The sequence below is a fragment of the Bos javanicus genome, chromosome 8 (genome assembly GCF_032452875.1).
Source record: "Bos javanicus breed banteng chromosome 8, ARS-OSU_banteng_1.0, whole genome shotgun sequence".
NCBI classification, from domain to species: domain Eukaryota; kingdom Metazoa; phylum Chordata; class Mammalia; order Artiodactyla; family Bovidae; genus Bos; species Bos javanicus.
Genome location: NC_083875.1, coordinates 87,738,919 through 87,760,706, shown reverse-complemented (window position 1 = coordinate 87,760,706; position 21,788 = coordinate 87,738,919). Strand labels below are relative to the sequence as shown.

The 21,788-nt window shown below is 43.6% G+C and overlaps 1 protein-coding gene across 3 annotated transcripts in view; it reads left to right on the top strand.

Moving 5' to 3' along the window:
- Positions 1 to 1,153: 1,153 nt before the first annotated feature.
- The window catches only part of SYK (spleen associated tyrosine kinase), a 108,007-nt gene continuing 87,372 nt past the window's right edge, over positions 1,154 to 21,788 (top strand). Inside the window, exon 1 of one of the 3 annotated variants that reach the window (XM_061426289.1) lies at positions 1,154 to 1,327. The gene's annotated coding sequence lies outside the window, so the exon portion shown is untranslated. Of the gene's footprint in view, positions 1,328 to 1,384; positions 1,473 to 21,788 lie in introns of those variants that run through there. The other 2 variants (XM_061426293.1, XM_061426292.1) reach the window with 2 other exon arrangements.

Here is a 21,788-nt window from a genome sequence, read left to right as displayed (position 1 = left end):
ACCCCATGGACTGTACAGTCCGTGGAATTCTCCAGGCCAGAGTACTGGAGTGGGGAGCCTTTCCCTTCTCCAGGGGATCTTCCCAACCCAGGGATAGAACCCAGGTCTCCCGCATAGCAGGCAGATTCTTTACCAGCTGAGTCACAAGGGAAGCCCTAACAAATAAAACCATAATAAAAATCCTTCACTTGAGTTAAAAATTTAGTGGTAAAAATAAATGGAAGAGAATGTTTCAGTGGAAAAGTCTGAGGGGTCCCACTGGAGTCTAAATGCCTCTTATTAACGTTTTTTTCTCCATGGCAACTTTAATCTAACACCCTATATATTTTATTTTATTGATTATATTTTGGTTCAGCAATGGTAGGCAGAGTTACCAGGGCAGCCAGGGTTTGGAAGCTGTTTTACGGGAAGATTCTAAAGCGGGCTAACAGGAAAAAAAAAGGGGGTGGGGGGGGCGGGAAGAGAGAGAACCAGGTAGGAGTTTTTAAACCATTTTAAAGACTACAGAGAAAGATGAAACTTTATTTAATTAAACGTCAGAACCGCTTGTGGTTAAGAGGGAAGCAAGTTTAACTCATTGTCAAGAACCTTGTAATAATTAAAGCCATCAGACAACGGATCGGTTGGACAGGCTGGGCTCACCCAAAGGTGAGCTGTGAAATCTGATGTTCGCTTATGTCACCTGGGACGACGACGTGGGCCTTCTGACCACCAGTCAGCAGGAGCGTCTTGGGCTGGTGATTAGAAACAGACCACACTGTGACGAAGATTCTCTTCTCAAAAATTGCACCGCAAATGGGCGTGACCCTGAGTGCCTGTTGGTCCTTGGAAGAATCACGCAGCAGGCAGAACAGGTGGCCAGAGGGTCCAGTTGTTGGCCATGCCCCCTTTTTGCATATGAAGCCCCCTCGTCTGGGCTTTCTGCGCCCGGGGAGTTGGAACCGAGCGCCCACCTGGCTCCCTTCCCTGCTCCCCTCCGGCCTCCTGCCTTTCAGGCCGACCCCGGGAGCCTGGTTCCGGAGAGCTCTGGCCGCCGATCCTCTGCGCTGGGCGCTGGGGGCGCACCGGGCACACGGGGCGCACGGGCGGCAGGGCGGGCCTGGGGCAGCGGGGCGCGGCAGCTGGGAGGAAGTTCAGGGCCTGCCAGGGCGCGTTAAGGAAGTTGCCCAAAATAAGGAAGCGTCGTGCACTGGGCGACTGAGGTGACTCCGGCGATTGGAGCAGCGAGGAGGAGCGGGTGGCTCGGCACTGTGCCCGAATTGCCCCCGCGATCTCGCCCGTCCGGTTCTCGGAGCCCCGCGCCCCGCCCTCGCCTCACCTGGCACAGGTAGGTGGGGCCGCGCGATCCCTCCGCTTTGGCTGCAGGGCTTGGGAAGGCGGCATGGGAGGGGAGAAGGCGCCGAGAGAGGGAAAGATGCGGCCCTTCCTCCTTGGCCCGCACAAGACCTGTGCCCCCAAGCACACCCGGGCAGGTACGCTCAGGGCCTTCCTGCTTTGAAAATCGGAGGGAACGTTTGATAAAATATTTCGATTGAGAGTTAGTCGGTTGTGCCAGCTTTTCTCCTAAACCTAGTTAGTGTCTCCTGGGCTCCGGTTTCTGTACGGGAAGCCAGGGGCGGGGCCTGGGGGCCTGGGAGCCTGGGGGCTGTGCGATGGGGCCCCCAAACTCCAGGTGCTGCCGCGTGCGCAGCAAGTGCGGAAGCTGCTGGGTCCTGGAAGACTAGCTGGAATCCTCAGGCACAAGAAACTCGATGTCGGGTCTCGGAAAGAACATATTTTCGTTTGGCCATTTACAGAAGTCACTGGAAAATTCCACTGAATTTATGGAAGTGACTCAATGTAGAGATGTTCGTACGCATGCAAAGGTTTTATTTATACTTTTACTACAGAAAGAGCAGTTGCATAAAAACATGAGAGTTTCTGAACCTTTACTAAAATGTAGCATGATTGCCTTTTTTTTTCTTCCTTCACATTCTCATGGTAAAATAACTTAATTAGCCAGTGAATGACTTGAAGAGCAGGAAAGTTTGGTGTAGTAAAATGCGATGATTTTGAGTTAAAGATTTTTTTGCACTATGGCAGTATGGCTTTAAAGGGCTTCCCTTGTGGCTCAGCAGTTAAGAATCTGCCTGCAATGCAGGAGTCTCAGATTGGATCCCTGTATTAGGAAGATCCCCCAGAGTAGCAAATGGGGTCTTCAATATTCTTGCCTGAAGACTCCCCATGGACAGAGGAGCCTGAAAGGCTACATTTCATGGGGTCGCAGAGTCAGACACGACTGAAGCGACTTCACGCATGCGTGCACGGCTTCAAAACTTTAAACCTAACCTACATAATGATACAAAGGCGATTCATTTTTTGGTTTGTTTGGATATCAAGAACTAAAAAGACAACCACTGGAGAAGTTAGAGTTTGAATCTTTGGCCGTTTGCAATGCAGTTGCTTGGCAAATAGACTCCTTCATTGTGCAGTATATTCACAGGAACCAACCCAAGACACTCCTGTTGACTGGTGACCAGCTGGCCCTTACCATCTTGCCAGGTGGCCTTTGGAAACCGGATTGCAGATTATTTTAATGAGTTTGCCTGACTCCATCAAAGATTCCCATTGACCCAAATAAAACTGTTGGCTGGAGTTGTTCTTTTTCTTAAACCCTAGAGGTAGTTCTGCTGCTGCTAAGTCACTTCAGTCGTGTTTGACTCTGTGCCATCCCATAGACGTCAGCCCACCAGGCTCCCCCGCCCCTGGGATTCTCCAGACAAGAACACCCAAGTGGGTTGCCATTTCCTTAGAGGTAGTTCAGTGTGTAGTTAAAAGACTTGGAGATAGCTCACATCTGAATCTTTGTGTTTAAAAAAAAGCGGGGGGTGGGGGGGGATGATAGAGAATTCCTGAAAGAAATGGAATTGATTCTAGTATGTGTTTTCTTTGTTGTAGTAAGAACAAATTCATTGCTGTTACTCAGGCAATATTTTCATTAGATGCAACTAAATTCGTTGATGTGCACACCTCTCTCCTGTCCCCGGATAACCAAAACAATGAATTTCACCTTTTTCTCAAGTGCACACGAACCTTCTCCAGGATAGATCACATCCTGGGCCATAAATCTAGCCTTGGTAAATTCAAAAAAATTGAAATCATTCCAAGCATCTTTTCTGACCACAATGCAGTAAGATTAGATCCCAATTACAGGAGAAAAACTATTAAAAATGGCAACATATGGAGGCTGAACAACAAATGCTGAATAACCAACAAATCACAGAAGAAATCAAAAAAGAAATCAAAATATGCATAGAAACTAATGAAAATGAAAACACAACAACCCAAAACCTGTGGGATACTGTAAAAGCAGTGCTAAGGGCCAAGATCATAGCAATACAGGCATACCTCAAGAAACAAGAAACAAGTCAAATAAATAACCTTACTCTACACCTAAAGCAACTAGAAAAGGAAGAAATGAAGAACCCCAGGGTTAGTAGAAGGAAAGAAATCTTAAAAATTAGGGCAGAAATAGATGCAAAAGAAAAGAGACCATAGCAAAAATCAACAAAGCCAAAAGCTGGTTCTTTGAAAGGATAAATAAAATTGACAAACCATTAGCCAGACTCATCAAGAAACAAAGGGAGAAAAACCAAATCAATAAAATTAGAAACGAAAATGGAGAGATCACAACAGACAACACAGAAATACAAAGGATCATAAGAGACTACTATCAGCAATTATATGTCTTTGAACTAAAAGATTTAAATACGTGTAAAGTATTAGATGTTTTAAGTGAAAAATCTTGTCTACTAAAATTATTTTATCAAATTGTTTTATTTTATCTACACTGAACTTTTGCTTTGAGCTGTTTAGAGAAATGTTGCAGTAAGATAGAAACTTTATATTTCTTTATTTTACTTTTATATAAATAAAAAATGTATTCTTTGTATTTAGAGTGCTTCAATGTGTAGGATTTTAGGAATCATCTAAATAACTATAATGTTCTTAATGTTTTAATCCAGAAATAAAAATAAGGTGTTTATTTTATTTTATTTAATTTTTACAAGATATTTTTGTTGTTTATTAGACTTGTTTGTATTTGTGTGATTTTGGTGAGTTAATCAACAATTTTCATTATCTTTTTTTTAATATAAATTTATGTATTAGCTCTTTACCTTTCCTGAGGGCTAAAATTGTCAGAAAGTTCATTTTATTGCTAGATTTGCGTTTCAGAAACCATTCACCTTAGCCTTTTTTAGGTTTGTATTTATTGTTCTAAGTGCAGGTTTGATTTCTCTGTTTTTAAATCAAATACTTCTTAACAGAATGTAACTTATGCAGCACATAGCACATCCATAATCATTATCCAAAACCCTGTGCCAAGATGATGTTTTGGAATTCAAGATTTCTCAGAATTTAGAATTCAAATTTAGAATATGAGTTTCAGCCTTGAGAAATCCATTTCTCAGAATTTAGAAAGGTGTGCAATGCAAACTGACGCCATATACGGCACACCACTCCGACACAGCCTGGGCAGCCTCCTGTAATCCCACGTGTTAATATTTCTGCACCAATAGTGTGAAAAGTCTCACTAAGTGGAATAAAGAGAGGCTACAAATACTGTGTGCCAGTTCAGGGCAAGTGTTGTCACTTATGAGGTTCCCTACAAAACTCACCCAAAACCTTGTTTTTCAGAGCTTTGTGGAATTAGGGCTAAGGAACTGAGACGGTGTTAGACTTCATGGAGCTACTGTTTGGTTTTGAAAGCAAATTGCATTTCTGTTGCCCAACAAGTCATACTTTCCAGTAATTAGACAAATAGTTCCCCCGCCTTTAGAGAAAGTTTGAAATAGCAAGACTTCCCTGAATTTTCAATGATAATTAAAATACAGATCCTCTGAGTGAGAATAGGATGTTTCATCCTTTCTTAGAGACTTTTCAACAGCAAAGTTTCTGCCACTCTGATTCTAAAAAAAAGAATGCAAGAGTTACTTAAAGAGGAGGTATTATCACCCTTCACAACTACAGCCTGTCTTTGGAAGAAATATTGCTTCCTGTTCACTTTGTTCTATCTGTCTCCGTTATCTGTGCCTAAGGAATGGCCCAGTATTTTGTACAATCTAAGCTACTGTTTGCTTTCTCAGCCTTCCACCATATAGATTTTTTTCTGATTCCCTAAGTCACCCCCTGCCCCGCCCCACAATTTCTTCCACTTCTGGACTAATTTAGCAGCAGCAGAGTGGGGAGAAAATTAGGAACTTAGGCCAGTGAGTGAAATTTTTAAAAAAACGTATATACGCTGAACATTGCTTTTCTTTTAAAGCAACTGAAATCAAAAGACAGAGTCTTAAAGAGAGACTGGAATTAAATTGCTTGACTTAATTATGTCTCACCATCTTACCTTTTACTTTGGAACTGAACAAGTTGGGTTTGCTTTTTTCATTCAGGAAAAAAAAGAGACTTTTTTTTCCCTTTCTCTTTAAAAGTGGGTGAAAAAGAGAGGAATTGTGGGAAGATTAAAAAAAAAAAACTCAGCTGATTGGATTTTAAAGGGACGGTTTTATTCATTCATTGTGGCTTTGCATCAGCAGGAATATTTTCTATTAGCTTAGAATTTTTTCTGGCAAAATGTTAGCTTGTATCAATTTGATTTTTTTCTTTTAAGAATTAATTATGTAAGTTTTGCCCTATGAATCCTGAAAGGTGGTTAAATTGAAATCTTAAATATAGTCAAATTTAGCCACTGCCAAAGACACCAATAGAAGGAAGAATATTTAGTTTCTATTACAGTAGGTTTAACAAATCAAAAAGGACTCTCTCTTGATTCTTTTGTTTCTGGGAATTTATGTATCTATTTGTGGTGGCTGCTAAAGGCTGAAGATAGGAAGAGAAAGGTGAGGATGATGTAACACCTCAGTTACCAAGGGAAGTGTACTGAAAACTTATGATGGACGGTTTCTGGTAAGTAGCATTCTCTGTCCTGAGGGTACCTGGCTCTGACACTGGAATCCTAGCTTCTGTTGCTGGAGAAGGCAGTACCTCTCAGTGCTGTGCTAGAGCCCTGGAGGGGAGCACAGATTTGAGAGGACATTGGACTTCCAGATTGGCACACTGTGTGTGAGGTATTTGATCTGAGCGGAGGCTGGGCAGACTGCAGGATTGACAAGGAGAGTGTAGGGCTGATGTCACGTAAGTGAGGCTTAGGCCTGGATACAGTCAGTGGGGCAGTGTGAAAGGATGGAAGAGGGCTGAGCACCGAATTTTAGAAAAAGTCACAATTTAAACATTGGTTTCTTTAGTTATACTCAGTGAGGCTACAAAGAGCATTTGAATATGCAACAATTAACCTTCTCCTTTCCCACTCCGTCTTCTGTCTTAAATGCTAAATCTTCATGCTGTGCTGGTCAGTCTGACAATTTATTAAATCTATCCATTTCTGTTCAGTTGTCATGGAAATGTTTTGGTGCAACCAGAGTTAATCTTTTTATTTAATTTCAATATATAACAATACCTTCCCATCCTCTAGTACTGTTCCCCAAAAGCAATCTTTTAATATTTTTAGCTATTTCTTCTAGAATTTTCCTTCTTATTTCCTGATGCTGTGTTCACTTGCTTTTTATATATATATCAGTTTAGACAATGCTGACTTCCTATTCTGAGAAGTAAGGACATGGCAGTCCTAGGATAATTATTATTATTACCCAAGATAATCTTTCTGTGTGCTTCCCCAGTCGATGGCTCAAGGGGTAAAGAATCCGCCTGCAATGCAGGAGACACAGGAGACATGGGTTCAAACCCTGGGTCGGGAAGATCCCCTGGAGGGGGAAATGGCAACCCACTTCAGTATTCTTGCCTGGAAAATTCCATAAATAAAGGAGCCTGGCAGGCTACAGTCCGAGGGGTCACCAAGACTCAGACCCTGCTGAACACATGATGAATGGATGGCTGGAACCTTAGCTGGTATTTACCTTGAGATTTTGTTTACTAATAGAGCATGTTGTATAGTATAGTTCTATTTTCTTTCTTGTACCTCAAACTGTTTTTCATGGGGTAAATTCTTGTTTCATTTTTGTGTTTTCTCAGTTGGTCCTGTGCCTGCGGTGGTTCGCTCCCCAATTCTCTGACATGAAGCTAAACCGCATCCCCCACTCCCAACTCGGACTCAATTTCCTACTGAGTCAAATATATCAAGCACTCTATGAGTTCCATTTCTTTCTTTTTCTGGAAACCCCTGCCTCTTTGCATCAGTCTGACAGTTTCTTTTCAGTCTTGCTACTCACCTATTAATAACTGAAGCATATTTGGGGGTGTTGGTTAGCTAAATATATTTTCTGCAAGTTGCTGTCCTGTACGCATTTTGGAGTCTTAACTCTTATCAACATTCATGTACTTTTTAAATCCATTGTCATAATTGTTGAAAACATTTCCCCCAAACTTTTGATTTCTATGGTTATTTGCTTATTTGTGTAATTTATTACTTTTTGTAGTTTTGGAATTTTTATACTTTCTCAGCTCGGGGCATATTCTGAATCATGCTTAGTGAAAGATTATTCTTAGCTCCAATTTAGCAATTAGCATCTATATTTTAAATCAGTCTCAGTGTCACCTCTGTATTTGCTCTGACCCTGATGTTTTATTATTTGATTAATGGGAATATGTACTTCCCTGGGAATGGGGACTCCACAGATTTTAAAAATCAGATGACTGGCCTCAATTCTCTTGATTTCTGAAGTGGGTGCTATGCAGTTTTAAATGGTATTTCCTAGGAAGCTTTCCTTGCTTAACGTTTCCTTGTTTCCTTATTCTTAGAATAAAGCTGAGTAAGCAGGATCATTGTCCTGGGCTTGCTCATGGTGTTTGTACAGGTGGTGTGCATGGTCAGGGCACATGTCACTGAACTCTCACACCCCTGTGATCGTGGGATACACTGGTTCTTGGAGCATCTTGTATACCGGGGCTCCCCAGGTCTACTTTGGGGAAAAGCGGGTAACCTGCTGCCCCTTTACAAGATCCTCAGGCTTTGCTTAGACGGAGGCAGAATGCTAAGTTTATTTTCATCTCAAACACTAAGAGTATTGGAATCACTTGATTGCCCTAATGCTTCAGTCACTGAATATTTTTTATCAACAGTGGTTGAGAGTACGGGGCCTGAAGTCTCATCGGGTTCAAATCCCACTGTTTTCAAGCTACTCTTTCAGTCTTTGTAGATGGAAGGATTACAGGGGATTTCCTTGTGGTGCATGGTGGAGACAACATATGCAGTAATTGTACCTGGCCTGTGGTTAGAACTGGCATAACGGTCACAGTCTTTCCCAGGTGGGTAGCTCTGGGAGTCTGCCCTGCAGTCTTGGCTGGGACTAATAATAGCAGTCCCAAATAGGTCACAGATGAGTAAGTACTCTCTCTGAAGCTTTTTTCTCTGACCTCCAAGATGGGAGAACTTTCTATCATTTTCTTTTTGAAAGGTGTTGACTTGCATAACTGATGTCTGAGTACATACCCATTGGCGAAGAATTCAGATATGACAGGTGACACTGGAACCCTCATTGACCACCACCCTTCGCCCCAGCCCACCCCAACTCAGGGAGGGCAGCTTGATGTACAGTGTTCTAATCTAGCATCCTGTGCATTCATGTGTGTATATATGTGTGTATTTTTAGAAGATATAGTGTGTGTGTGTGTCTTCTTAATACCAGTGTCATCCTGCAACTAACTTTTTTAATCAACAGGCTTGGGGGAGCTCTTCCTATCAGTGATCCTTGTGTCTTATTCCAGAGCAGAAAATATGATTACTTATTGACAGACATTTAGGATTTTTCTCTAATTTTTGATATTATATACAAAGCTGCAGGGAATGCACTTTTTCTTTCATTTGTTCCCTCTCTTTTACCCTTTTCATTGCACTTCATGGAACTGACAAGTTGATCATTTGCTCAAGAAAGATCTTCAGCCCTGTCCGTCTTGTTTTTCAGTCCAACTATTGAGTCATTTGTATTTTAGCAAATAGGTGGGCAAGCAAGGAAGGAAGGTAGTTAATTCTTTTATTTTTTAAGTGATACTTTAAGCTCTTCCAGATACTTGTTTTTGTTACTGCTTCCAGCATGGACATTCTCTTCTTGCTTCGTGAGCTCTATCTCCTTTGACACCTACTCATTTGTTTGCCCATTTGGTTCCTTACCTTTGTGGGGTTAGCTTTCTTGTTGTGCTAGGATGTGTGCTGGTCTTGTTTCAGAGATGGCTTTGGAGTTAGTTTTTAAGGCTGTGTATGTTGCACGGCCCTCTTTTTACCTGTCACCCATGAGGTGGGTCTGGAGAAGGGAATGGCAATCCACTCCAGTATTCTTGCCTGGAGAATCCCAAAGACAGAGAAGCCTGGCGGGCTACAGTTCGTGGGAAAGCAAAGAGTCGGACACGACTGAGTGATTAACGCACGCACACACATGAGATGGGAGGAGTGTGAGATGTGAGCAGGACAGGATGAGCCAGTAACCACGGTGTGGGGTGCAGGCACTCTCTGTTCTTTGCAGATGTGGCCATACTCTGCCTCTCCAAATGCACGTCTTTCCTGCGGAGGGCCTTCTGCTGCTCTTAGGGGTGCCAGCAGCTGAGGACGTGGAGAGGGTTTGGCAGCCTGCCTGCTTCCCACTCTGCTTCTCCCCCACCTCACCCACCCCATCCCACCCAGGCTATGTCATTTCCAAGGCACCACGCCCTTGACTCTGCAGCCATCCCCAACTGCCTGCACTTAGGCTGTGGTTTCCTAAGTTTGAGCCCATCTTTCTTTGAGTCCTTCAAGGGTAGTGAGAGTTTCCATTCCACTAGCAATCTGCTTCCTTTGCTCCAGCATGGTTATGGATTTATATTCTATATTCTTGTTTTTAGTGCTGTTTCTTTTCTTTCTCTGCATTTTTAACTGCTGTTTATACTTGAAGGGGAAGTCCAACACTTCCTTTTTTTCAGCCACACCAATCAGCTGATGGTCATAGCTGTGAAGGAAGTGACAGGAAGGAGGAGGAAGGGGAGCTCCCTAGAGCAGCCGTGAAAGGCAGACTTGGGGGTTCTTTCATCTTCCCTATTGCCCTGGGAGCTGAGCTAGCCCTTCTACAGCTTAGGCAGGAACTGTTTCTAGAGAGAGGGCTGCATTGTCAAGTCTCTACTGATCATTAGGCAATTGCTAGTCCTGAATCATGTTTCTTAGAAGTGTGTATAAGGATGCCTGGGATGTTAGAGGGGGGAGGGATCTTAGGGACCATCTAATTCAACCCCCTGAGAAGCAGTGAGGCCCAGAAAGATGATGTCACTTGGACTTGTCCAGCCACTAAGCAATGCTGCTGTGAGTTGAAACCTAAGACCCAGGTGTTTCTAATCCAGAATTAGACTCCGTATCCAATTCTCTAATGAGGAGCCTAAAGGGACCTGCTGTCATGCCTGGTGCTAAGATTTAAAGTCCTATCAGTGGAGGCAGCCAGAGGACAGAAGCCCAGTTTGACATGTCGATTTCACTCTTTTACCACTAGTTTTAGAAAACTTGTTATCTTCACAAGTTTGTGTTGAGAAATTAAGCAAATTCAGTAGGAATAGGACCCAAAATTCCTGAATCCATGAGAGGTTAACGTGGGAAAGGTTAACTTTCAAATCTACCACCCAGAGTGAACTAAAGTAATGTGAGAAGATTTAAGTAAGGTGTAAAAGGATACTTTGAGCCTTTGTCTGCTCAGATATCAGGCTGATATCTCTGCCACTGTCCCCACACAGGATAGAATCACTGCTCTCTGCACGTGTTATTGTTGAGAGGGTTGGGAGGGGGCATACATGGTGTCCTGAAGATCAGAATGAAGCAGGAGATAAAGGAAAATTTCAAGGGAAGTTCTGTTCCATGGTGGAAATATTTGTGATGCAGGTGGGATTTCAATGGTTAGAGTCAAAGGAAGGCAGGTTGAAAACTGCAGGGGAAGGATGCCTTCTAGAAAGAAGATAGAAAAGTCATGCATGTTTCTCCAAGAAGCCAATACCTGCAAAAATATGTGCAAGATATTCCTTCTAGCTTATCCATTTTCCACAGAAAACTCTGGAAACTATCCACATTCATTAATAGAGGAATGGTGTATTAGTTTTCTAGGGTCCCTGGAGCACAGTACCACAGACATTTATCACATCACAGTCCTGAAGGCTGGAAGTCTGAGATTAAGGTGTGGGCAGAGTTGGTTTCTTCTGAGGCCTTTTTCTTTGGCTTATGGATGGCGTCTTCTCTCTGTATCTTTACATCTTCTCTCTGTGCATGTATCTGTAATTTCCTCTTTTTATAAGGATATCAGTCATAGGGAATTAGGTCCCATGCTAATGACCTCATTTTAACTTACCTCTGTAAAGGCCTGATTTCCAACATCCCATTCTGAGGTACTGGGGGTCTGGACTTCAACATATGTATTTGCAAAGGGAAGTAGTTCCTCCTACAACAGGTAGTTAAGTGTAGCCTGCCACCTCACCCCCCACCCCATCCCCCCACCGTGGACTTGCTATGTAGCCACAGGAGCATGAAGGAGCTCTCCATTATCACAATGAAGAGATTTCTTAAGCCAGCTGAAGTGAGCTCTGTGCACAGAAGGTTATGAAACAAGATGTACATCACACATAAAACTAAGCAAGTTAAAATGCTCATGATACACTCTTCGTTCCACCTTAGACTGGCAATTTTATTTTTTTTTTTAAATGAAACCTATGAGACCCAAAGGAAAAAAAAAGAAAAGTAAGAATGATGAAGAGAGACAAATTCTACAAGATCTTAAGGGAAAACTGCAAAGGAACGTGGGGCAACAGACGCAAACTCCACATGGAATTTGGTGCAAAGCAAGGGTGGCCTTTCCCATCAGTCAGGAAAGGGAGCATAGGTTATTAATTATTGGTCATGAGAAAGCTGACTGATGATTTGGGAAAAATAAAGCTTTGCTCTGTGTACAAAAATAAGTTCTGGATTGAACAAAGAATAAAAATATAAAGTGCTAGAAGAAAAAAATTGAGTTATAAAATAACTGGAGTGAAGGCCTCTCTAAATATGGTAGAAAATATGAAACCATAATAGAAAAAGGTTGATGAGTATGATTTTCTAAAATTGCAAACAAGTCCTTATACAAAGGGAAAATATAAATAAGTGAGGGAAGAAAAACACAAAAGATACATTTATTTTCAAGGTCTGTGGTAAAGGATTAGTAGCTTTCATAGGCAGTGCTGTGCTGTGCTTAGTTGCTCAGTCATGTCCGACTCTTCAATCCCGTGAACTGTAGCCTGCCAGGCTCCTCTGTCCATGGGATTCTCCAGGCAAGAATACTGAAGTGGGTTGCCATACCCTTCTCTAAGAGATCTTCCCAACCCAGGGATTGAACCCTGGTCTCCCACATTGCGGGCAGATTCTTTACCATCTGAGTTACCAGGGAAGCCCTCATATGTAGTGAGTTCTTATCAATGAGAAAAATAAACACATTCCAATAGAAAGATCAGTCAAGGACACAAACAAGCAGCCCAAAATGCAAATGAACCAAAAGCATGAGAATATGCTTTGCCTCTCCGTAAACTCACGTTGATTTAAGGGTTTACTGTATGGTGAGACGTGGGGAAGGACACTCCCACAGGTCAGCACCTGCAAGGCGGTTGGGTAATGTCTTTGGAAATATAAAACACACATGTGTTTTGACTCAACAATTTCACTTTTAGGAACTTATTACATGCATAAATTGATAAAACTGGGGAAATATATATGTGCATACTGTAACTCATTGCAACATTTTATTTTGCAATAGGAAAGAAAGAAGGAAGAAAAAAATTTGTATCAGGCTTGATTAAATGAACTGTAGTCTCTCCATATACTGGAATCATATGTGGTCTTTTTCTTAAATGTGGAATCTTATAAAGTAAAATATAAAAATGTTCAAGTTAAAAGCAAGATGTAGTATGTCACTATATTTTTAAAAACGCATGCACATAGCAATGTAGGCTACACTGGAATGTTATTTGCTATAAAAAGATGCAGGTCTGCTTATACCCGTGTGTGTGTGTGTGTGTGTGTGTGTGTGTGTGTAAATATGTAGAGAGATTCTAAAGCAAAGGCACCAAATTGTGAGCAGCAGTTATCTAGTGAGGGCAGCAGGGGAATTGGTTTGGAGAAAAAAATGTGAAATGTGCATTTTTACTTTGCATACAGATGTTTCAGTGATTGTAATGAAATGATGAGGTTTGTTTATGGGGCTGGAGGCTAAGTAGGAAAGGACCGGGAAAAGAATTAATTCAAAAACAAAGCATCAGTTATGGCTGTTGGGACCGTACTGTCTCCAAGGTGTTAAGTTTGGAGAGGTTGGGTAGTTTGCCCAGAGATGTACAGCCAAGGTTTGCAACATGCCTGTACACATCCATCATCTGAGCTTGTCCCACTCACTGATGCCCAGGCTGCCTCCAAAGTTTCTGACGTGGTCTGGCATGTGACCTGCCTTGGATATTTATTGTTAAGGTCTCCTCACCCCTCTGGCACCAAGTGCGGCAGCCAAGGTTGAGAACCACTGGTTTAGAATTAGTTTGTGGGATTGTATAGCACACAAGCATAGCCTGACACAGTTCCACCAAATGTGATTTTACTGGTACACTGGGTATCGTGGCAGCTATGTGTGCCTCCGATTGAAGAGACTCTGGGCATATTAGGTGGTACATCCCCACTTTGTGTGTGAGAGAGAGAGAGAGAGAAGGGGGAAAGGGAGAGAGAGATTGATTGAGAGAAGAGTGATTGAGATAGAGAAAACTCACATATTTTTATGCTTCAAGCACTCTACTCTTTGGAAACTTGTACTCATAACATCTGGAGGCCTGTGGAAGTTTTGGAAGCATGAGTGAGAATGTGAATGTGCTCTCAGCACCCTGCTGTGAGACTTGTAGGAGGTGAGAGCACCTGAAATGATTGTCCAAGAAAGAATGTGTGCACTGGTCCGATTAGACAAACCACTCATCACATTTTTTACCCAAGATAATGTGAACGATTATCTTTCAGACCAGTTTTTCGTTACTCCAAGTCCACTGGCCTTATTTACTCTCAGACAGTGTGTCGTCTGCCTGTTTCATGTGAGATGGTTTTTTCTCATGAGAAGGATGTAAATAGTCTTGCTCTGGGTGGAGAGCTGGGGCCTGGGTTTCCTGGTGACTGTGGCTGCTGGGCTTTGAAGGCTGCAGCAGATGTTGACGGAGGGGCCACTCTCTGTGTGGACCATTTAGGGACTTCCCAGGGGCTGGCTTCCCAGGTTCTGGGCTTCCTGGTACTGACTCTGTCCATCCAGGCATACACGTGGGGGCACTGAGCAGCACGCACATGGGAAGCCCCAGGGGCTCATACGTGCACTCACATTTATATTGTGTAATGAAACTTCTAGGACCCTGACTGTGACCTATAAATGGCCAGCTCTGAAAGTCTCTCTGGGAGGCGGTGTGGGTGATGGGAGCAAGCCAAGCCCATGGCTCTGATTCTGTTACCGACCAGGGTTTGTGGCCTCCTTAATCAATGGAAAGTGGTCAGAGGCCAGACAAGAAATTCAAACGAAGCTTTATTGGGGCACCCACAGCAGTGGGGAGCAAAAACAAGGAACAGTTTTCCTTGCTTGCTGCCCTAGTGAAAGTGCTTTACTTCCTTATATGAAGTGAGGGTAGGGGTGGGTCCAGGGGTCAGACTGGAGGGGTGGCTTAGGTGCGCTGCCCATTCCTTTAGTGGTGTTGAGTGCAGGGCACATGCACAGTACCCTACTTTTGCTTTCAACCCACAGCTTTTGTTCCTGGCTCTTCAGAAGTGATGGTTGAGGCTTGTAGGTCTTTTTTGTATCTCATCCATAATTTGCCCCAATTGCACATGCACACAGTTACTTTAGTCCCTTACAGCTTCTCTGTAATTTTTTGCTTAAGGAGAGGTTTGTCCAGGTACAAACACTGCAGCAAAGGGTCCCAGGACCCAACCTGGGCTAGGTGTCCTCACCTGAGCTAGATGTCCTCACCTGGGCTAGGTGTCAGAGGCGAGCGGCAGGCAGTGCCCAATTCCATCATTCCTTGAAACTGCTTCAGCCCTGGCCACCTCATCACCAAAACAAGGCTGGAAAGACCTCCCCCACAGTGACTGTGGCTCCAGAGACACTCTGTGCAGAGTGCTCAGCAGACTGGCTTGCAGACAGGTAGGTGCTCTGCAGAGCAGTCATGGTTGGGTAAAGGTAGTCAAGGAGCTATGTGGCCTCTGGTTGCCTGGGGATTGAAAAGGAGGTTCTGCCAGGGGCAAAATGATATTAAAAGACTTTATGGAAAGGTCACAGAAAGAGTCAAATCTGGGAAACGTAGTAAAAAGTGGAGACATCACTTTGCCAACAAAGGCCTGTATAGTCAAAGCTATGGTTTTCCAGTAGTCATATACGGATGTGACAGTTGAACCATAAAGAAGGCTGAACACCAAAGAATTGATCCTTTTGAACTATGGTGCTGGAGAAGACTCTTAAGAGTCCCTTGGACTGAAAGGAGACCGAACCAGTCAGTCCTAAAGGAAATCAACCCTGAATATTCATTGGAAGGACTGATGCTGAAGCTGAAGCTTCAGTCTTTTGGTCACCACCTGATGTGAAGGGCCTACTCAGTGGAAAAGACCCTGATGCTGGGAAAGATTGAGGGCAGGAGGAGAAGGGGACGACAGAGGCTGAGCTGGTTGGATGGCATCATCAGCTCAATGGACATGAGTTTGAGCAAACTCTGGGAAATAGTGAAGGAGAGAGAAGCCTGGCATGCTGTGGTTCATGGGGTTGCAAAGAGTCAGATGTGACTGAGCTACTGAACAACAACAACAACACAGAAAGAGTAGCTCTGGCCCAAGTGTCACTTGACTCTGAAGCAAGTGTGTGTCTATTCTTTGGTGGTGCCCTGGGGAACCCTGCTGGGTTTTAACAGGCAGCTCTTATGGTGTGTTCTCTCCTGTCCCCAAGTGACTGGACAAGGACAACCAGCTCAGGGGGTCCTGGCAGCACTCTAACCCTGAAGCTCTAAAACACAGTTTGACATTATTTTGGACCCCAGTCATGTACTTTTACATTGGTTTGGAGACCTTGCTGAGGACATTGTTGTGAGCTCTATGCTTCCACCATGGGGCCCTCTGCGCATGTGTAGAGACTTTTAATGTCCCCTCCTTACATTTCAATATGTCACATAGAGTTTGAATACAGTAAGCTAGGTATTTGGAATAAAGTGTGTCTCTTGTTAATTAAGAGAAAACCTAGAGCTCCAAGCTTGGCCCAAGTAGAAAAAACATCTGGAAGGGAGAGGTGTCTGGACCACACAGCGTGTTCCTTGGGGTGAATTTATGAGATTCCCATTGCTGACCTGCAGTCCTATCGCATTGGTCCGATGGAGGAACTGCCTGCTGCTCACCTCTGACATCTTGCCCAGTTGAGGACACGTGGCCTCTCTCCAGCTTCCCTGGAAAGGATCTAGAACTGTGCTGCTCAGAGCATTGCTACCAGCCACATATGGCTGTTTATACTGCAAATACTTAAAATGAAATAAAATGTAAAAATCAGTTCTCAATCACAGTGGCCACATTTCAGGGGTCACTAGCCTCATGTGGCAGGTGGCTCTGTGTGGGGCAGAGTAGAACTAGTATCTCCACTGCAATATAGTTTTGGGACAGATTAACCACTCTGTGTTATACCTGAGCCCTATGGGGTCCTTCCTGGGGAGTGAGGAGACACAAGGTTCTATCCCCCACACACCGTTCCTCGGTCTTGATACTGCTGTGTGTCAACAGTGCATTGTTGCACTCTTTTCCACGTGTGGATCCTGGGTGCCTCCTGTTTCTTTAAAGGACTCTAGCCTCAGAGGTGATGGTGTCAGCAGGAGGCCCACATCCCTGAGATGAGACCACAAGAATCAGGTCTGGCCCTTTCATTCCCAACACAGCAACCTCCATCACACAGATACACACACAGCACACACACATGTGCATGCACACACATGCACACGTGCACACACCATGACAGTCTAGTTTAGTGACAGGTCACTCACATAGGGCCTGAAATGGTTCCCAGTTGTGCTCCTGGAGCAGTCTAATGGGAACCCTGTCTTGGAGAATACTAAGTAATATATCCTGGAGTTAAGCACGCTTGGTTCGGTATAGTTTCTGAAAGAATAGGCTCGTTTTTTGTTCAAGAGGATTTAGAGTTAATGGGGAAAATTTTAGTACTGATTAACTTCTCTGCAGTAAAATAGAAAATCCAATGCCATTTCCTCAAAATACCTGGAATCCAAAGTCTGTCCATTTTAAAAGGAAGATTTCAAGAGGGAATGTATTCTTCCTCAAGGCAAAATGAGGAATACTGCAATGCTGATCACATGACCATGTTCTGTTCCTGCCAATACAAGAAAACAAAAGACTCTCACTTCTGGGAACGGAACGTGACCCCGTGCATTTGAGAGCTCCGAGGGCAGTGGAAAGGGCAAGGCGGGCTGAGAGGCAGGTGCATCCTGTGGCAGGCAGCACCCGTGGAGCCTGTGATGGGGAGGGGACGGGCGGAGGGACCCACCCTGTGCGGGGGACCCACCCCAGCTGGGCGCCTGCCCGGTCCCCAGGCTCCATCTTTGCCTCATCCTCATTCTGGGCGGCGTAAGAGAGACGTGACATTTGCCTGTCTCTGAAATTCCTGTGCTGCTCAATTTCGGGAGAGATAAAAACACCACAAGTGAAGCAGTTGGACGGGTTTGCGAATTATAGAACTTCCTTTTCATGATTCAGCCCGACATCAGGAAGTGCAGCAAAACGTGTGGATTCCCAAGCGGACTTCATGCCCCACCCCACCCCCGGCCGTCACGCACGCGCGATGGGCTAGGAGGACTTGGGGGCAAGACACTTCTACCTGAGTCGCTGAGTTAGCACAATCAGTATGTCTAAAAATCAGTGTGTGCGGAGGCTTTACTGAACTAAACGTGATTTCCTGAGTGCCTTTCTTATTTCTTCTTTAGAATTCTGTGTAAAACTTTGAATTTTCTACTCTTTCCATTTTTCTTCCATTCGGTAGCCCACGCTGTTGCTCACGTCATCAGCCAGCTCTGTTTGGGCCAGTTTTGAACCTTCGGTACAGAGGCAATAATTCTAGAATAGTGGTTCTCTGTCCCCGCTGCTCACGAGAATCACTTGGAAAATTAAACAGACAGTGCTATCTGGGCCCCACCTCTGGAAGTTCTGAATTTGGGTAAAGGCACGATCACCAGTACTTAAGGTACCCGGGTGGTTGTTACCTGGGTCCACGTGAAGAATCACTGTTCCTGCCTAGAGCTTTGCTATTGAACTTACTGTTGAAAACATTCTTCTGTGATTTTATGTGCTCACCCAACACTGGGGCCAGCAGCACAGGCCCTCAGACTTTAGACTCTGTAGGCTGCTGTACCGACCTCTGTCCTCCCACCCCCATCTGCACAATAAGAAGCATCTGGAGTGATTTTGAAGCAGTCTTGGGGGTGTAATGGGCCTGCTTGGCCTTTGGACTCTTGGCAGAAGCATTAGAACCTGTCCACCACCCACAGTACTTTCAGTCCCTGTCCTGAAATGGTGATGTTTGTAACCAGCCCTTAGCCCAGCTGAACCTTTTGTTTCTGGTCTAGACATGCCCGACCCCTCTGGGAACATCTGCCCTCTGTCTGCTGGCTTGGAGCATGGCTGACAAGAAGTCTGAAGCCCAGAACTTTCCTTCCTTTCCTAAGATCCTGGATAAGAGAATGCAGGGGAAGTTGAAATTTAATTGAAATTCTAAACATCTTTCCCACCCCTTTATTTAAATTCTCTACTTCAGGAATGTCAATCTTACACACTTTGGTTCTCCTCTGTCCTTCTAGTCTTCTTCTGTTGTATTCTTCCACTCTTTGTTCATTTCATTCTTTTCAAGCTACTCCATCCTGTCCATGGCCTTATTCACAGTGTTAGTATCTGTTCTCTTTTTTTCTGTTGGAAATAACAGACATCATTTCTTTCCTGTGTTTCCCCCTGATTGCTGGCTTATTTCCCATGACTTTTCTTGCCTCCCCACCTCATCCTCTGCCTTTTGTTTCTCCATTTAGAGCTACTGTTTCTAACAGTGGCTGTTCTGTTAAGTCCTTTGGCTCCATGGCGGTATGTGTGGCTGTGATTTCATCTGCCCCTTGGGACGATTTTCCAGCCAGTGTTCTTTGTGTGCTGTTTGTTTCTCTTGTTGCTTCTCTCCTTTTTTCCCTCTTAGTGTCACTGTACAGACACAAGGTAAGTTCCTCATCTCGGAAATGAATCATGTCAGGGAGAGGCCTAGGATGTGTTCTAGCCTAACAGAATCTTTTCCTCATTTTCAGTAATGCTGTGTGTGTTTCTGTGTGTGTGTATGTGTGTGAGAGGGAGGAGAGAAAAGGAAGGAAAATGGAAGGAAGGAAGAAGGAAAGAAAGGAAGGAAGGAAGGGAGAGAATTGGCTAAACCTTTACTTCTTTAAGGGTGGCTGCCAGCCATTCAGAATCTCCTCTCTACCCCCAGGGGATGGCTGGCTGCCTTCCACCTGCTCAGTAGAAGCCCCATCTCTGCAGGCTTTGGGGTCTGCAGAAGCACCTCTGCTTCCTTGACCATCTTCCTTAAAGGTATTCATGCTCCCAGGACAAAACTTTGCTGCATTTTCCTGCTCCCCTCAGATTGTTGTTCAGGGTGAGTGGGGTCTATTAGTTTCATGGCATTTCTCTTGTTTTTTCTAGAGGGTGATTTTAGAATGAAGGGAATTGTGACATCTTTACTCTATCAACATCCAAGCTATCTGATATTTTGATATTTATCATATATGACAACCTAGCATGTTTGGCATTTTTATGGAGCAACTACATTTCTACAGGAACAGTTAAGAACAAACACACAGAAAACAACTTCAGAATGACCAAAAAACTTCATGTGGCACTCTTTGCTTCTGCCAGCCTCTCCAATCTACCTGTCCAACCGAGGCTGTTTTGTTGGCTGGTTTCTTGATCTGTTCATTATATTGATTCACTGAATACCTCTCACCAGCCAGGAACGGTGCTAGGTGCTAGGGCTATTGCAGTAGCCAAGATCCCTCTCTGCACTTAAGCTGTTTCCAGTCAAGTTGAAAGAAGGAGCAGGCCCAGCACCAGGACTTGATCAGATATGATCTCATTTATTCTTCACTGCAACCATTTAAAAACTTCAGAAAAGTGCAACATCACTCATAATTAACAAACACTGCTGATTTACCATTTTTTCCCTTTCTTTCCTCTAAAAGAAGAGCATCCCAAATAAAGTAGAAGTTGTACCCTTTTTGAGGAGAGTAACTTCCTAAGGCTGGAGAGCTGGTGAGCAGCAGGGCCCTCTGAGTGCAAAGTCTGTTTATTCCCTTACTTATTTGCTGCATTGCCTTGTGTATATGGCATTGATTATGACATGTGAGCTGTACAGCTCATCTACAGCAAACATCAACACCTACGATAGTAAACCAGACAGACTTTTTTTTTACACAGTAGACTGATTTTTAGTAAATGTAATTACTGCTTACATTTTTTGAGAGTCCCAAGACACATCTTATTCGAGAGCCAGCAAAAAAAGGAAAACATGGTTATCAGGAGGGAGCTGAGATGAATTGAGATATAAATTTCCAAATATTAGTATCTCTTAACCCTTGTATTGATGTTTTACAGTAGCCTGTACTTTCCCATCTACTTTGTGACCACTGAGCCCCCTTGTGAATAAAAAATGAATCTAAGACTTATATTTAGCTTTCCACAGGTTCCATATTTGTAAATTTGCCTGCTCACCAAATTTTTTCTGTGACCCCTGAATCAATACCCATGATGCTTCTGTGGCCCTTTGTGGACACATGCAGAGCAGCAGAATACTTGAGTCATCTGATGTGCTTGTCCCTAGCTTAGGCTGAAAAAGGTGAAGTTCTGCCTTCTAGTCTCAGCTCACCCTAAGAATGGTGCTCTTTTTGACATCAGTTGAGTAGTGTATTTTTTGTGCTTTTTTTGATGATTTTACAGTTTAAATTGATCCCCAAACACAGTGCTGAAGTGCTGTCTAACGTGCTGTGCACAGGAAGGCTGTGATGTACCTTAACAGGGAAAACACGTGTGTAGGGTAAGTTTCCTTTTGGCATGGGTCATAGGGCTTTTTTGTGAGTTCAATATTAATGAATCAACTATATATATATATAAATAAAATACAAGATTTCTTTAAACAGGAACATCCAGAAAACAAGGTTATGTATTATTTGGTTAATGAAAAGATAACATGAGACTCTTAGGAACTTAGCCATGTATTGCCCCTTGTAGCAATGGGTTCAATATTTGCTAATTCAGTGTTAGTGGCAACTTTATAAAACATAATTACCACAAATAACTAGGAATGACTGTTTTATTTCATTTTTGTACAAATCAGGGAAATAATTTTTAAAACCCAGTTAAATGTGATTGTTTTATGAGACATGGTTTTGAAACAAATGGACTATTTTATAATCCAGTGAACATCTCCTTAGCCTTGCATTTTGTATAGTTATTAAATTAGCAGGTTTTTTCTTGAACTCCTACCGTGCGCCTGTCACTACTCTGGTACCAGGAGGACATTGGTGAACAGGTTCAGAGGTCAAATGAATCCTTTTAATTCATCAGAATTTAAAGTCCTAACACTAGGACTTCCCTGGCAGTCCAGTGGTTAAGTCTTAGCCTTCGAGTGTAGGGGTGCAGGTTCGATCCTTGGTGGGGGAGCTAAGATCCCACATGCTGTGCAGCCAAAAAGCCAAAG